Here is a 17,608-nt window from a genome sequence, read left to right on the forward strand (position 1 = left end):
ACACAGGTCAAACGTTTTCTGTAAGTCTTCACAAGGTTTTCACACACTGTTGCTGGTATTTTGGCCCATTCCTCCATGCAGATCTCCTCTAGAGCAGTGATGTTTTGGGGCTGTCGCTGGGCAACACAGACTTTCAACTCCCTCCAAAGATTTTCTATGGGGTTGAGATCTGGAGACTGGCTAGGCCACTCCAGGACCTTGAAATGCTTCTTACGAAGCCACTCCTTCATTGCCCGGGTGATGTGTTTGGGATCATTGTCATGCTGAAAGACCCAGCCACGTTTCATCTCCAATGCCCTTGCTGATGGAAGGAGGTTTTTACTCAAAATCTCACGATAAATGGCCCCATTCATTCTTTCCTTTACACGGATCAGTCGTCCTGGTCCCTTTGCAGAAAAACAGCCCCAAAGCATGATGTTTCCACCCCCATGCTTCACAGTAGGTATGGTGTTCTTTGGATGCAACTCAGCATTCTTTGTCCTCCAAACACGACGAGTTTAGTTTTTACCAGAAAGTTATATTTTGGTTTCATCTGACCATATGACATTCTCCCAATCCTCTTCTGGATCATCCAAATGCACTCTAGCAAACTTCAGACGGGCCTGGACATGTACTGGCTTAAGCAGGGGGACACGTCTGGCACTGCAGGATTTGAGTCCCTGGCGGCGTAGTGTGTTACTGATGGTTGGCTTTGTTACTTTGGTCCCAGCTCTCTGCAGGTCATTCACTAGGTCCCCCCGTGTGGTTCTGGGATTTTTGCTCACCGTTCTTGTGATCATTTTGACCCCACGGGGTCAGATCTTGCGTGGAGCCCCAGATCGAGGGAGATTATCAGTGGTCTTGTATGTCTTCCATTTCCTAATAATTGCTCCCACAGTTGATTTCTTCAAACCAATGCAGATTCAGTCTTCCCAGCCTGGTGCAGGTCTACAATTTTGTTTCTGGTGTCCTTTGACATTTCTTTGGTCTTGGCCATAGTGGAGTTTGGAGTGTGACTGTTTGAGGTTGTGGACAGGTGTCTTTTATACTGATAACAAGTTCAAACAGGTGCCATTAATACAGGTAACGAGTGGGGGACAGAGGAGCCTCTTAAAGAAGAAGTTACAGGTCTGTGAGAGCCAGAAATCTTGCTTATTTGTAGGTGACCAAATACTTATTTTCCACCACAATTTGCAAAAAAATTCATTTAAAATCCTACAATGTGATTTTCTGGATTTTTCTTTCTCATTTTGTCTGTCATAGTTGACGTGTACATATGATGAAAATTACAGGCCTTTTTTCCCCCACTGTATATAGATGACTAATGAAGCTTGACTTTAAATACAAAATAACAATATAACAAGACGCTTTTATCCAAAGTGACTTAGTCATGCTTGCATACATTTTTACGTATGGGTGGTGCCGAGAATCAAACTCACTATCCTGGCATTGCAAGCGCCAGGCTCTACCAACTGGTCCCGTGTAGCTCAGTTGGTAGAGCATGGCGCTTGCAACACCAGGGTTGTGGGATGGATTCCCATGGGGGGCCAGTATGAAAAAATGTATGCACTCACTAACTAAGTCGCGTCTGCTAAATGACTAAAATAATAATAATAATAATAATTTTAAAAAATGAAAAGAAACTAATAAAAGAAAAAATAAAAGAAAAACGGAGCTACAGAGGACCAAATTAAGTTTATTAGTGGACCGCAGATTACATATTCATTCATCGATAGCTTCAAGACCAGAACCACTTTCCGACTGCATGACAACCCCGTATTACTACGCGCTTGTCAATGGTGGTATAAGTGTGCGGTACTATATACTACAACAACTAACGTCAGCTAATATATTTAGATTAATCAAGAAAATGTTTTCACGTTCATAGAGCTCTGGTTGCTATTACGTGAAAATAGCACAATCAGCCATGTATTAGCTATAACTTGTGATGCATGTGAGTAAATATGAATGCATAAGCATTGATGAAAAAGTTTACGCCTATTCAACATGAATAATTGTTGTGTACAGTATGTCATAGGCAATGTCATGCATGGTAATTTCATGTGTATGTGAAAACAAAACTCATAATCAAAATAGACTACTAAGGAAGGTTTTGTAGGGCCTTCATTTATGATATAGCCATTAGCCACTGATTGTAATAGATTATGACTAGACTAGATTATGACTTTACAAACATTTGTAAATACAAAATGTATTGCATTCAACATATCTTTATAACTCCTATTTGCATGTCAGACTATCAATCCTTGTATCCAGAGCCCTTTCTGTGAATTTGAGTACAGTAACATTTCTCTAACCTACACTTTTTGTAACCTCAACTTTCTGTGGCAGGGCACTCACTTAATTGTTTTTTTTATTAAGTGTTGTACCATTTAAAAGAGTTGATCCTCTGTTTTGAAATGTAGACCCTTTATCACTCTTTCCTTAATCGTAGTCGATTCTCCAAGGTCATTTTTTAAATAGATTATTGCAGTTATTGACATAATTGTCATCCATGTTTTGTTGTGTCAACATTGCTATAGAACATTCTGAAAATGTCTAACCACATTATAAACACTCCAAACCATTACTGTATCTGAACCCAAAGTGTCAGATGTCGAAACTAGCCTTCTTTGCCCCAGAAACTGCTACTTCATCATGGCACTAGTATTCCACGAAATGTGCATTCTATCTGACACAAATTGGATCATGACAATTAACATCAGCTATTATATTTGGATGGATCATGAAAATGAATTTGCGTTCAAAGAGCTCTGGTTGACATAACCTGAAGATAACACAACCAGCCATGTTATAACTTGTGAATAGCTTAGTTACGCCTATTCAACAATAACTGTTTTGTACAGTATGTCTTAGGATATGTCATGCATGATGTAATTTCATGTGTATGTGAAAACAAAACTCATAATCAAAATAGACTACTGAGGACTCTTTTTTTGAAAATTTACTTCAATTAATTTCATGGCAAATGTGGACAGCACACATACCTTTTTAGACACCTACTCCCAAACAGAAATGCATAAAACGATGACAGCCAGGTCATCAAACCCTGGGACTTTGGGAAATGTGGAGGTTTTTTTTTACTTTGACGGCCATTACAGAAAGATCTTGCGTTAAGGTTTTTTGTTAGGCAGACTGTTAGTTTTATTTTGGCATTCCTCTTGTTTCCCACCTCAGCTGGCTACAACAACCTGGAGGTGGCAGAGTATCTCCTGGAGCAAAGGGCTGACATCAACGCACAGGACAAAGGAGGCCTCATCCCTTTTCACAATGATGCCTAATATGGGGTCAGTCACAACAAAGATTACATCAGGCCTTTGAAGACGTTTTACATGCTGTACGGTTTGCCATAAGGTTTTTAATAACATAGACAATGCACACAGAATACCTATGCTGTGACCTTGTTGCCTAAGATATATAACAGCTTAGGTGTCATCAGGCTTTAGAAGACATTGTATGATTGTTTAGTTTACAAAACCTTACAGAAAACCGTACAGCACATATAATGGAAAAACACCCACAATGTGATGAAAGTGACCTTGTGGAAAGTCTAGATATGTAACAGCTTGGATGTCATCAGTTTTTGGGCAAGTCATGATGAGGTTAAATCATGTCGTCTCTCGCTCCTTTCCTCTCTGTCACTCCTCTCCTCTGTCTTTCCAGTCCTCTCTTCTCTGTCACTTCTCCCCTGTCTTTCCAGTCCTCTCTTCTCTGTCACTTCTCCTCTGTCTCTCCTCTACAGCACGTGGGCATTGCGGCCCTCCTGATCAAGTTCAACGTGTGTGTGTGTGTGTGAAAGCCACAGACAAGTGGGCCTTCACCCCTTTCCACGAGGCGGCTCAGAAGGGCCGTACTCCGCTGTGTGCTTGTCACGATCGTAGAAAGGAGCAGACCAAAGCGCAGCGGATTGAGCGTACATACTTTATTTGTACTGCACACGAACACAAAAACAATAAACCACGATCATGAAGTCCTCAGTGACACGACTGAAACGGAAACAAAAACCCACAAATACAATGTGAAAACACACAGTATAAATATGGCTCCCAATCAGAGATAACGAGCCGACAGCTGACACTCGTTACCTCCGATTGGGAGTCATATGACTAATCAACAACAAAACCAAACATAGAAATGAACAACTAGATCCAACATAGAAATACACCCTAAATGAAAAATGAACAACCCTGGCTCAAAATCAAAGTCCATGGAGCCAGAGTGTCACAGTACCCCCCCCTAAAGGTGCGAACTCCGGGCGCACCAGCATACAGTCTAGGGGAGGGTCTGGGTGGGCGTCTGTCCATGGTGGCGGCTCTGGCCCAGGTCGTGGTCCCCACCCCACCTTAGTCACTATCCGCTTCCGTAGCCCCCTCCACATGACCACCCCCCAACTAAACCCCACTGGATTAAGGGGCGGCACCGGACTAAGGGGCAGCACTGGACTAAGGGGCAGCACCGGACTAAGGGGCAGCACTGGACTAAGGGGCAGCACCGGACTAAGGGGCAGCACCGGGCTAAGGGACAGTACCTGACTAAGGGGCAGCACCGGACTAAGGGGCAGCACCGGGCTAAGGGACAGTACCTGACTAGCTGGCTCTGGCGGATCCTGGCTGGACGGCTCTGGCGGATCCTGGCTGGACGGCTCTGGCGGATCCTGGCTGGACGGCTCTGGCGGATCCTGGCTGGCGGAAGGCTCTGGCTGATCCTGTCTGGCAGAAGGCTCTGGCTGATCCTGTCTGGCAGAAGGCTCTGGCTGATCCTGTCTGGCAGAAGGCTCTGGCTGATCCTGTCTGGCAGAAGGCTCTGGCTGATCCTGTCTGGCAGAAGGCTCTGGCTGATCCTGTCTGGCAGAAGGCTCTGGCTGATCCTGTCTGGCGGAAGGCTCTGGCTGATCCTGTCTGGCGGAAGGCTCTGGCTGATCCTGTCTGGCGGACGGCTCTGGCTGATCCTGTCTGGCAGAAGGCTCTGGCTGATCCTGTCTGGCGGAAGGCTCTGGCTGATCCTGTCTGGCGGAAGGCTCTGGCTGATCCTGTCTGGCGGAAGGCTCTGGCTGATCCTGTCTGGCGGAAGGCTCTGGCTGATCCTGTCTGGCGGAAGGCTCTGGCTGATCCTGTCTGGCGGAGAGCTCTAGCGGCTCCGGTCTGGCGGACGGCTCTGAAGGCTCATGGCAGACGGGCGGCTTTGCAGGCTCAGTACAGACGGGCAGTTCAGACGGCGTTGGGCAGACGGACAGTTCAGACGGCGTTGGGCAGACGGGCAGTTCAGGCGCCGTTGGGCAGACGGGCAGTTCAGACGGCGTTGGGCAGACGGACAGTTCAGGCGCCGTTGGGCAGACGGGCAGTTCAGACGGCGTTGGGCAGACGGACAGTTCAGGCCCCGTAGGGGCAGACGGCAGACTCTGGCCGTCTGAGGCGCACCGTAGGCCTGGTGCGTGGTGCCGGAACTGGAGGTACCGGGCTGAGGACACGCATCTCAGGGCTAGTGCGGGGAGAAGCAACAGGGCATGCTTGGCCCTGGGGACGCACCGTAGGCCTGATGCGTGGTGCCGGAACTGGAGGTACCGGGCTGAGGACACGCATCTCAGGGCTAGTGCGGGAAGCAGCAACAGGGCATGCTTGGCCCTGGGGGACGCACATAAGGCCTAGTGCGGAGAGCAGCAACAGGGCATGCTGGACCCTGGGGACGCACATAAGGCCTAGTGCGGAGAGCAGGAACAGGCCGGGCTGGGCTGGCGACGCGCACCGTCTCCCTGGTGCGGGTGGCCGGAACAGGCCGGGCCGGGCTGGCGAAGCGCACCGTATCCCTGGTGCGTGGAGCAGGAACAGGCCGGGCTGGGCTGGCGACGCGCACCGTATCCCTGGTGCGAGTGGCCGGAACAGGCCGGGCCGGGCTGGCGAAGCGCACCGTATCCCTGGTGCGTGGAGCAGGAACAGGCCGGGCTGGGCTGGCGACGCGCACCGTATCCCTGGTGCGAGGAACAGGAACAGGCCGAGCCGGGCTGGAGACGCGCACCGTACACTTGGTGCGAGGGGTCGTAACAGGCCGGACCGTACTGGAGGCACACACCACTGGCTCTACCCCGGGAACTGGAACGGGCCGGACCGGACTGGTAATACACCCCAGTACCCCTCGCCGTGCCTCTACATCTCCTTTCCCTACTTTGGCCAGTGACCCCCGTAACCTGGTTGCCCTTTGAATTCGCCCCTTCTCTGCCTCCGTCAGCCCTGTGGCAGCCTCCTGCTGCCCAGCCGCCCAAGCCATGTGCCCCCCCCAAAAAACTTTTTGGGGTTGCCTCCCGTCCTTCCGACGATGGCCCTGCCGATGCCGTTGCTCCTCTCCTGCCAGGTTCTCCCCCTTCATCGCCCTCCGGTACCGGACGGCCTCCTCCTGGGTAATATGTCCCCAGCCGAGGAGGACATCCACCAACGTTCTCTCCTGACCCGGCGCCTCCTCCCATGTCCAGACCCTTTGCTCCTGGACGCGCTGCTTGGTCCTTTTGTGGTGGGTTTTTCTGTCACGATCGTCTGAGGAAGCGGACCAATACGCAGCGCGTTGAGTGAACATGACTTTATTAAGATAAAGTACACTAACCAAAACAATAAACACTGACGAAACGTGAAGTCCAACAGTACACGACTGAACACGGAACAAAAACCCACAAATACAATGTGAAAACACACAGTATAAATATGGCTCCCAATCAGAGATAACGAGCCGACAGCTGACACTCGTTACCTCCGATTGGGAGTCATATGACTAATCAACAACAAAACCAAACATAGAAATGAACAACTAGATCCAACATAGAAATACACCCTAAATGAAAAATGAACAACCCTGGCTCAAAATCAAAGTCCATGGAGCCAGAGTGTCACAGTGCTCTACTGCTGGCCCACGGAACTGACCCTATCATGAAGAAGTAGGAGAGACAGACCGCACTTGACCTGGCCACGATACGCATCCTTCCTCTGCTAGTGCTAACAGTAGATAACATAAAGATGTCAAATGAAAAGTGTTCCCATCAGTATTCTCTGATTCTCAACATAAACAAGAGAGCTCTCATAAGTTTTTTGCTCAGAATGGTAGACATAGTGAATGTATGCATGTGTTAAATTTTTCTAGTTGCACAACTGTCTGACAATGATGTAGTCTGCTCACAATAATTCCCATCAAATATATTTTGACACACATGGCTAGGGAAAGCCCTTATCACCCAGTAACTCTCCCTCTGACCACATCCTCCTCCTTCCTCAGGCTGATGATATCCGTACACTGTTGATGTACACTATGCCCCCTGATGCAGAGAAGAGGGATCACCAGCTCATCAAACTGTCCATTCTCTGGAGGGGACAACAGAAATTGCTCAATCGGCACTTGATTGCCACCCAGCCAAACAGACTGATATTTTAATGCAGAAATTCTTGAGCTATTGTATTTTAACATTTTGTGTGTATTTCTTAGAAGCTGGCAGGCTAGTGGGGGGCTGTTCTGAGGTTCAAACAGTTTCATTGTGTTAAATATCTGCTCATAATTAGTTATCAGTTATTACATACCAAAAGATTAGCTGTGGAATATTCCACTCTATTAGGATATTATTGCTTTGTAACTCGTGTAAAGTAGAGTGCCTCCTCCACCATTCCTTCAGGGTTGCAATGTTAAATGTGAAACTCTATTCTCTTATAAGCTGAGGTGAACTGATGGACAGTGGACCAACAGCAGTCGGTATGTAACCTGACACCACTGGAGGTCTTGATGGTATTTGTTTAGAACAGGAAAGAAAACAAGTAGTCGGCCGGTAAAATTATATATTTATAGTGGCTCCAGTTCCAAATACAGTAGTTAAGTGCCACTGGAGGTCTTTACAGTGTCGAAGAACTCTTGGAGGTGGTCCAGGCTGAGCTTGTGGGTGAGCTTGTTGTTCAGGAGGTGGGGGAGCTGGGGCTATACCAGGCTGTGATTGGAGCTTGACGAGGCCCTCTCAGCGAGGACACGTAGTCGTACGCCTCGAACAGGAAGGAGTAGAGTACACAGTAATCATCATGGAAACGACTTGGGTGCCATATATAATTAACTGGGTGGAGTCTTATGCAACCGTGTTGACTCCGCAGAGCTAATGTTTCATTAAAGAAGAAAACAAGAGAGGAGAACTATGAATTGCCTAATCTCTTTACAACTTAGGCCCATAACCTATAGTTCATTCTATTGGTTTTGAGTACCACCTTGGCTCAAATATCCAGTAGGGCCCTTTCTGAAATGAGATGGGATAAAACTATTAGTTGTTTTGGAGGTGTAATGGCTCAAACTGTATTGTCCCCAGATGTTCATTTTGTTGCAGGTAGGGGTAACATAATACAGAACAACTGAGTTCTTTATGGCACCGCTCTCTGCTTGACAATGCAAAGTGGGTCGACTATCGTTTTAATCTCCTTTGACTTGATATATGAAAATGTCTCCATGTTTTTATTTGTTTAGTTTTGTCCTGTTTAGCTCAGTTGGTTGAACATGTTGTTAGCAACACCAGGGTTTTGGGTTTTAGTCCGGCCGGGACCACGCATACCAGATCACCCTGCAGCGCCAGTGGAGGACTGCCAGGGGGAGCAAGATTAACAAAACACGGCTATCGGTGAACAATGTGCTGGCCATATTTGTTTGAGGTTTGGGTGGGCACTGGGTTAGGCATCCTCACATAAAACATGATAGCCCTGGCCTATTTCTGCGTGACAAGAGTTCATTAAACCCCTTTGGGAAAGTGTGTTTTTTAGATACCATGCACCATAGTCTTAAACAGTTATTGTAGAGGGCAGCACATAATAAGGCCAGGGCTTTATGTTTTATGTGAGGAATGAATATGATTGAATCCATTCTTACTCTGATGCAGCACTCGTTGATTGTTTTGAATAGCAGGACAGAAATAAAATACCTCATGCTGTACTCATGTTGAAAAGACTGGTCTAAGTGATCTCTTCGTATGCTATGTTGGTTTGACATCACTGCAGTGAACAATGCTCCTTCCTTTAAAGCCTGAATTACTGTCTCCCCCAGTCCAGGTAATGCCAATGGCTTTTATGTGACAGTAATCTCAGTGACTCTGAAAATACATTATGTTGAGCATCTTATAGAATCCTTGAGTTGGTATATTATACTACTTACATTAATATTTCTATCACTTAGAATTTTCTAAAAAGTTATACAAGGCAACTTTACTGATTAATTGGGACAAGGCTCTAATTATTAATAGTCATAAACTGCTTAACTTTGATCTGCTTTAGATTGGCATATGTTGACTTTGGAGGAAGGTGGCTAGATGGATTCAGATGCTAAACTTCTCCAATACAGTATTCAAATAAGTCAAATAAATCTGATTTGTGTTTAAATTAATTAATTCGTTTTGGGTTATAGAAGAAATATACCAAACAAGTCATGAATTACCTTGATCCATGGCAGCATGCAATAACTTTTAATTTTGAAAAATGTGCGTAGGACAGACATCATACATCTGCATCATATCTGCACACACAAGTAATTACCTTCCCTGGTGTTGGTGAATACTGAAAAGCTGTTTCACTCATGCATAAATTAGGCTCACGCCTCGATCACTACAAGTAGCCTGTGACCATTTTCCCTATAATTGTTTTTGGCACTGAGCAAATTTCAAGTCTGCTGTGCGCAAACTTCAACATTGTGAAAATTCTGTGCAACTTCCAGTGCGCGTTTACTGTGAACACTGAAGCTGTACCCACAGTTTCAGACAGTGGTCAAATAGGCTACTGTGGCTATTTGATCACAATGTAGGCCTACCAGAGTGGCCTACCATCAAAAATAATGGATAAAATGCATCCCATAACATTTTAACATGGGAATAGCTGTTGTAGCATTCAGCCTACAATAGCAGCCAATGTGTGGTGGTCAATTTTCAAACAGAAATTTGCATCCTTTAGGACAAACTCCAAAAAGTTTTGGGACACTGTAAAGTCCATGGAGAATAGGAGCACTTCCTCCCAGCTGCCCACTGCACTGAGGCTATGAAACACTATTACCACCGATAAATCTACAATAATCGAGAATTCCACAAGCATTTTGCTACGGCTGGCCATGCGTTCCACCTGGCTACCACTACCCCGGCCAACAGCTCTGCACCCTCCGCTGCAACTTGCCCATGCCCCCTCCACTTCTCCTTCACACAAATTCAGACAGCTGATGTTCTGAAAGAGCTGCACAATCTGGACCCCTACAAATCAGCTGGGCTAGACAATCTGGACCCTTTCTTTCTAAAACTAGCCGCCGAAATTGTCGCAACCCCTATTACTAGCCTGTTCAACCTCTCTCTCGTAACGTCTGAGATCCCCAGAGATTGGAAAGCTGCCGCGGTCATCCCCCTCTTCAAAGGGGGTGACACTCTAGATCCAAACTGTTACAGACCTATATCCATCCTGCCCTGCCTTTCGAAAGTTTTTGAAAGCCAAGTTAACAAACAGATCACCGACCATTTCGAATCCCACCGTACCTTCTCCGCTATGCAATCCGGTTTCCGAGCTGGTCATGGGTGCACTTCAGCCACGCTCAAGGTCCTAAACGATATTATAACCGCGATCGATAATAGACAGTACTGTGCAGCCGTCTTCATCGACCTGGCCAAGGCTTTCGACTCTGTCAACCACCGCATTCTTATTGGCAGACTAAATAGCCTTGGTTTCTCAAATGACTGCCTCGCCTGGTTCACCAACTACTTCTCAGATAGAGTTCAATGTGTCAAATCGGAGGGCCTGTTGTCTGGACCTATGGCAGTCTCTATGGGGGTGCCACAGGGTTCAATTCTTGGGCCGACTCTTTTCTCTGTGTATATCAATGATGTCGCTCTTGCTGCTGGCGACTCTCAGATCCACCTCTACGCAGACGACACCATTTTGTATACATCTGGCCCTTCATTGGACACTGTGTTAACAAACCTCCAAACGAGCTTCAATGCCATACAACACTCCTTCAGTAGCCTCCAACTGCTCTTAAACTCTAGTAAAACTAAATGCATGCTCTTCAATCGAACGCTGCTGGCACCCGCCCACCCGACTAGAATCACTACTCTCGACGGGTCTGACCTAGAGTATGTGGACAACTACAAATACCTAGGTGTCTGGTTAGACTGTAAACTCTCCTTCCAGACTCACATTAAGAATCTCCAATCCAAAGTTAAAATCCAGAATCGGCTTCCTATTTCGCAAACAAAGCCTCCTTCACTCATGCTGCCAAACATGCCCTCGTAAAACTGACTATCCTACCGATCCTTGACTTCGGCGATGTCATTTACAAAATAGCCTCCAACACTCTACTCAGCAAATTGGATGTAGTTTATCACAGTGCCATCCGTTTTGTCTCCAAAGCCCCATACACTACCCACCACTGTGACCTGTACGCTCTTGTTGGCCTCATTACATGTTCGTCGTCAAACCCACTGGCTCCAGGCCATCTATAAATCACTGCTAGGCAAATCCCCGCCTTATCTTAGCTCATTGGTCACCATAGCAACACCCACCCGTAGTATGCGCTCCAGCAGGTATATCTCACTGGTCATCCCCAAAGCCAACTCCTCCTTTGGCCGCCATTCCTTCCAGTTCTCTGCTGCCAATGACTGGAACGAATTGCAAAAATCTCTGAAGCTGGAGACTCGTATCTCCCTCACTAACTTTAAGCATCACTTGTCAGAGCACCTTACCGATGACTGCACCTGTACACAGCCCATCTGAAATTAGCCCACCCAACTACCTCATCCCTATATTGTTATTTATTTTGCTCATTTGCACCCCAGTATCTCTATTTGCACATAATCTCTTGCACATCTATCATTCCAGTGTTAATACTAATTGTAATTATTTTGCACTATAGCCTATTTATTGCCTTACCTCCATAACTTGCTACATTTGCACACACTGTACATATATTTTCTGTTGTATTTTTGACTTTATGTTTTGTTTTACCCCATATGTAACTCTGTGTTGTTGTTTTTATCGCACTGCTTTGCTTTATCTTGGCCAGGCCGCAGTTGTAAATGAGAACTTACAACTGGCTTACCTGGTTAAATAAAGGTGAAATACATGTTTTTTTTTATGTAGCCCTACATTGCATGACTTTTGAGGAGAGAAAAAAGCATGCAGGGCTTGACATTAAACTGTTTATCCACTTGTCATTCAGACAAGGAGGTGACTGAATGTTGTGTTGTTTGATGCAAGAAACCATTATTATTCCCATACCATTATAACAGAGAATTAGACAAATTATGCTAATATGCTACCTCTGCGTATTGGCTACTTAGCTTATTCAAGCCTGTCTCAAAATACAATACTGCCCCTTTAAGACAAAAAAAAAAGCTCTTAACCAGACTCGCTTTTTAAAGATACATAGAAATGTACACGTTTTGAATTATTGTAGGAAGCAATCACTCTTCCATTACTGACTACAAATAATATATAACTTGGCTAATAACTCACTAACTAGCAAAGGATATGAACAGGATATGCGCTTTGATCTCAAAACAAGCGCCTCTTGGTTATTCTGCACGGGTCTATGTAGAGTATGGCTGAGTCGTGCATGTCAATGCAATAGAATCCTACTCCGATGCGTTCTGCTACAACAAAATATCTTGCATAGTTAGTTTCCCATACTAAATCTTGCATAGTTCGTTTTGTTTCGGTATGTTGCATTGAAAATGGCTAATATTGAATTGATTCGATCACACAGTAAAGGGAAACGTTGATATTTTTAAGTAAGTGGGAAAACTCTAGAAATTTGAGTGAAGTTTAATCTCGTGTTTCTCTTCGCTGGCTGATATTTCTGCTGCACTGCAGTCCCGGGGAGCTGCGCAAAGTTTAGAGGGAACATTGCCTATGACCATATATAATCCAGTAAATAAACTCCCCAAAAATGCCATATTGTTCGAAAATTGTCGTACTTGTATCATTTCTCACGCTGAACAAAACCTGATAGTGCCATTTCAACAAGCCTCAGGATGGCATGTAGCGCTCCCTATAGGTAAATGGTGAAAATGCATTTGCCTGCTTTTACGGATCTACATGATCCCAAAATAACTATAAAAGTATAATAAAGTATGTGGACACTTGCTCATCGAACATCTCATTCGAAAATCATTAATATGGAGTTTGTCCCCCCTTTGCTGCTATAACAGCCTCCACTCTTCTGGGAAGACTTTCCACTAGATGTTGGAACATTGCTGCGGGGACTTGGTTCCATTCAGCAACAAGAGCATTAGTGAGGTCGGGCACTGATGTTGAGCAATTCATCCAAAAGGTGTGCTATGAGGTTGAGGTCAGGGCTCTGTGCAGGCCAGTCAAGTTCTTCCACACCGATCTCGACAAACCATTTCTGTATGGATCTCGCTTCGTGCACAGGTGCATTGTCATGCTGAAACAGGAAAGGGCCTTCCCCAAACTGTTGCCACAAAGTTGGAAGCACAGAATCGTCTAGAATGTCATTGTATGCTGTAGCGTTAAGATTTCCCTTCACAAGAACTAAGGGGCCTAGCCCATTATTCTTCCTCCACCAAACTTTACAGTTGGCACTATGCATTCAGGCAGGTAGCGTTCTCCTAGTATCTGCCAAACCAAAATTTGTCTGATGGAAGTTACAATCTATCTGCAATATTAAGCTGATCTACCCCCCCAGAAAAAATAAAATAATTATAATAATTATAATTAGTCCGTCGGACTGCCAGATGGTGAAGCGTGATTCATCACTCTAGAGAACGCGTTTCCACTGCTCCAAAGTCCAATGGCGGTGAGCTTTACACCACTCCATCCGATGCTTGGCATTGCGCATGGTGATCTTAGACTTGTGTCCGGCTGCTCGGCCATGGAAACCCATTAACTCTTCAGTACAGGACATTCTAATGCCAATGTTTGTCTATGGAGATTGCTTGGCTGTATGCTCTATTGTATACACCTGTCAGCAACGGATGTGTCTGAAATAGCCGAATCCACTCATTTGAAGGGGTGTCCATATACTTTTGGCCATGTAGTGTAGCTAAATGTTTGTATTGGTTTGGGGAACAACCAAAACCACATGGTCTTTGCTTTTACCTTGATGATCGCAACAATTAAATTTACATTTTAGTCATTTAGCAGACGCTCTTATCCAGAGCGACTTACAGTTAGTGAGTGCATACATTTTCATACTGACTGCTGATAAAGACCATCAGAAATCACAGTAAAAATGTTATACTCTCACTTTCAAAGTGGTGTATTAAATACAAAATATATATATATATATATATATATATATATATATATATATATATATATATATATATATATATATATAATATATAAGTCATCCCTGAAGTCTACAGGTTACAATGATATATAATATGATATTATATACTGTGTCACTTTGAGGAAATGTGACAGGAAATATTTCCTGTACATGTCACTAGGTAAAATCCCTTTAGGAATGCATTATATCCAGCAGGGAGATAAGTAACCCATTTGAACAAAATGCCTTTATGATGACACAACATGTCTAGGTATAGTGTCAATGCAGATTTAATCTATTACACTGTAGGGCAGCTGTTTTCAAATATGGCCGCCAACCATCTTAGGACAGGATTCATATGGCTGTATTTCCAGAGAAAATAGCTATATAATGCCCAATGATGGCTTAAAATGTTTGAGGTTGTGTGGAGAACACAATAAAATGGCCCAAATATGCCATACCAGTCAAAAGTTTGGACACACCTACTCATTCCAGGGTTTTTCTTAATTTTTACTATTTTCCACATTGTAGAATAATAGTGAAGACATCAAAACTATGAAATAACACATATGGAATCATGTAGTAACCAGAAAAGTGTTAAACAAATCTAAAACTATTTTATATTTGAGATTCTTCAAAGTAGCCACCCTTTGCCTTGATGACAGCTTTGCACACTCTTGGCATTCTCTCAACCATCTTCATGAGGTAGTCACCTGGAATGCATTTCAATTAAAAGTTGTGCCTTGTTAAAAGTTAATTTGCGGAATTTCTTCCCTTCTTAATGCCTTTGAGCCAATCAGTTGTGTTGTGACAAGGTAGGGGTGGTATACAGAAGATAGCCCTATTTGGTAAAAGACCAAGTCCATATTATGGCAAGAACAGCTCAAATAAGCAAAGAGAAACGACAGTCCATCATTACTTTAAGGCTTGAAGGTCAGTCAATCTGGAACATTTCAAGAACATTGAAAGTTTCTTCAACTGCAGTCGCAAAAACCACCAAGCGTTATGATGAAACTGGCTCTCATGAGGACCGCCACAGGAAAGGAAGACCCAGAATTACCGCTGCTGCAGAGGATAAGTTCATTAGAGTTAACTGCACCTCAGATTCCAGCCCAAATAAATGTTTTACAAAGTTCAAGTAACAAACACATCTCAACATCAACTGTTCAGAGGAGACTGCGTGAATCAGGCTTTCATGGTTGAATTGCTGCAAAGAAACTACTACTAAAGAACACCAATAATAAGAAGAGACTTGCTTGGGCCAAGAAACATGAGCAGTGGACATTAGACTGGTGGAAATGTGTCCTTTGGTCTGATGAGTCCAAATTTGAGATTTTTGGTTCCAACCGCCATGTCTTTGTGAGACGCAGAGTAGGTAAACGGATGATCTCCGCATGTGTGGTTCTCATCGTGAAGCATGGAGGAGGTGTGATGGTGTGGGGGTGCTTTGCTGGTGACACTGTCTGTGATTTATTTAGAATTCAAGGCACACTTAACCAGCATGGTTACCACAGCATTCTGCAGCGATACGCCATCCCATCTGGTTTGCTCTTAGTGGGACTATAATTTGTTTTTCAACAGGACAATGACCCAAAACACACCTTCAGGCTGTGTAAGGGTTATTTGACCAAGAAGGAGTGTAATGAGTGCTGCATCAGATGACCTGGCCTCCACAATGACCCGACCTCAACCCAATTGAGAGGTTTGGGATGAGTTGGACCGCAGAATGAAGGAAAAGCAGCCAACAAGTGCTCAGCATATGTGGTAACTCCTTCAAGACTGTTGGAAAAGCATTCCTCATGAAGCTGGTTGAGAGAATGCCAAGAGTGTGCAAAGCTGTCATCAAGGCAAAGGGTGGCTACTTTGAAGACTCTAAAATAAAAAATAAAATTCACCTCTCACTAAAACCAATAGCCTACTATCTCCATCTACCGGCCATAGTTAATCCCTACCACATATGTGTGAACTCCTTTTCTTTCCTAGATCCCTTTCCTCCTTTTCTTTCCTTTTATCCAAGATCCCTTTGTTCCTCCTTTCCTAGCTTCCTTTCCTACTTCCTTTCATATTTTCATAGTTCCCTTTCCTCCTTTTATTTCCTAGATCCCTTTCATTTCGTCCAATGATAGCTCCCTTTCCTTTCCTCCCCTCCCCTACTGTGCTTTCCTGGCTCCCTTTCTTCCTTTCCTATCTCCCTTTCCTTTCCTTTCAAAGGTCCCTTACCTTATTTTCTTTCCTAGCTCCTTTCCTCCTTTCTTAGCTTCCTTTCCTATCTTCATTCCTCCTTTCCTTTCCCCCTATCTGTTCTGAGCTTCCCTTCCATGATCCCTTTCCTTCCCTAGCTTCCTTTCCCCCTTTCCTAGCACCCTTTCATTTCCTCCTATCCTTTCTGAGATTCGTTTTCTTTCCTCGTTTTCTTTCCTAGCTCCCTTTTCTTCCCTCCTTTTCTAGATTCCTTTCCTTCTTTCATCTCTAGCTCCATTTCCGCCTTTCCTTTCCTAGCTTCCTTTCCTTCCAAATGCTAACAGTATATATTTTTTACAAATCCTTAGTTTTTCTACATACAGATGTGACTTGTTGCAACTCATAAAATAAATAAACGTAGTTCCTATTGTACATTAATTTCCTCTCTTCCTTTTCCAATTTAATGCATGGAAAAGATCATGTATAACAACATTCAGGGAACCTTAGCGAAAATTGCTAATTATCAAGGTTCATGTTTTTATTTTAAAAGTAACTCAATTACTTTCACTCTACTTTTTAAATGAGCTAATTTCTACTTTTACTTGTAGTTTGTTTTACACCAGTAATAGTGCTTCTACTTGAGTAACATTTCATTAAAGTAACAGTACTTCTACTTGAGTAGAATATTTCAGTACTCTTTCCATCCCTGTTTACACGGTCAGTCCAAAAGTATTGGCACCCTTGATAAAGATGAGCAAAAAATAAACATAAATATAAATACTGAGCTATATTGTATGCTCCAAAAAACGGGGAAATAATATTATTTTATACTAATACTATTGCTCAGAGAAAGAGATTTTGTTTACAAAGTGATATTTATTTCTCAAAAAGATAGGGGTCAAAATTATTGGCACCCCTGTTTTCAATACCTTGCAATACCTCACCTTGCGAGGATAATGGCACTGAGCTAAACTCTTTATGAGATTGGAGAACATATTGGGGGGGATCTTAGATCGTCCCTCATACAGAATCTTTCCAGATCTTTAATATCCTTCGTCTGCGCTTATGGACTGCCCTCTTCAATTCAAACTACAGGTTTTCAATGCGGTTCAAGTCCAGAGACTGAGACGGTCAAGAATTTTAGAAAACAAATCTCTATGTTCATAACTTT

Source organism: Coregonus clupeaformis, chromosome 20 (assembly GCF_020615455.1).
Source record: "Coregonus clupeaformis isolate EN_2021a chromosome 20, ASM2061545v1, whole genome shotgun sequence".
Lineage (NCBI taxonomy): Eukaryota > Metazoa > Chordata > Actinopteri > Salmoniformes > Salmonidae > Coregonus > Coregonus clupeaformis.